The following is a 224-nucleotide window of genomic DNA, read 5'->3' on the forward strand; positions in this document are numbered from 1 at the left end:
ATACTAAATGAAGTTTGGCAGCACATGTACGAAAACTGGAACATTACAGAGATGATTAGCATGGCCCCTGCGCAAGGGTGAAAGGCAAACTTGTGAAGCATTCCATATTATTTCAATAGAACTTTCGGTCAACAAAGCTACAAGGAATGTCTATTTGGAACTTTATTTGGATGTTTATTTAGAACATCTCAAAACATATTGAATATTTATTTGGAACATCTCAA

General features: G+C 34.8%; 1 non-coding gene across 1 annotated transcript; it reads left to right on the forward strand.

Annotated features, from left to right (window-relative positions):
* LOC125430379 lies at positions 1 to 112 on the forward strand. Its single transcript, XR_007244161.1, has one exon. It is a non-coding gene; the product is annotated as a U6 spliceosomal RNA (small nuclear RNA).
* Positions 113 to 224: the final 112 nt, after the last annotated feature.

Source organism: Sphaerodactylus townsendi, linkage group LG03, assembly GCF_021028975.2.
Source record: "Sphaerodactylus townsendi isolate TG3544 linkage group LG03, MPM_Stown_v2.3, whole genome shotgun sequence".
NCBI classification, from domain to species: domain Eukaryota; kingdom Metazoa; phylum Chordata; class Lepidosauria; order Squamata; family Sphaerodactylidae; genus Sphaerodactylus; species Sphaerodactylus townsendi.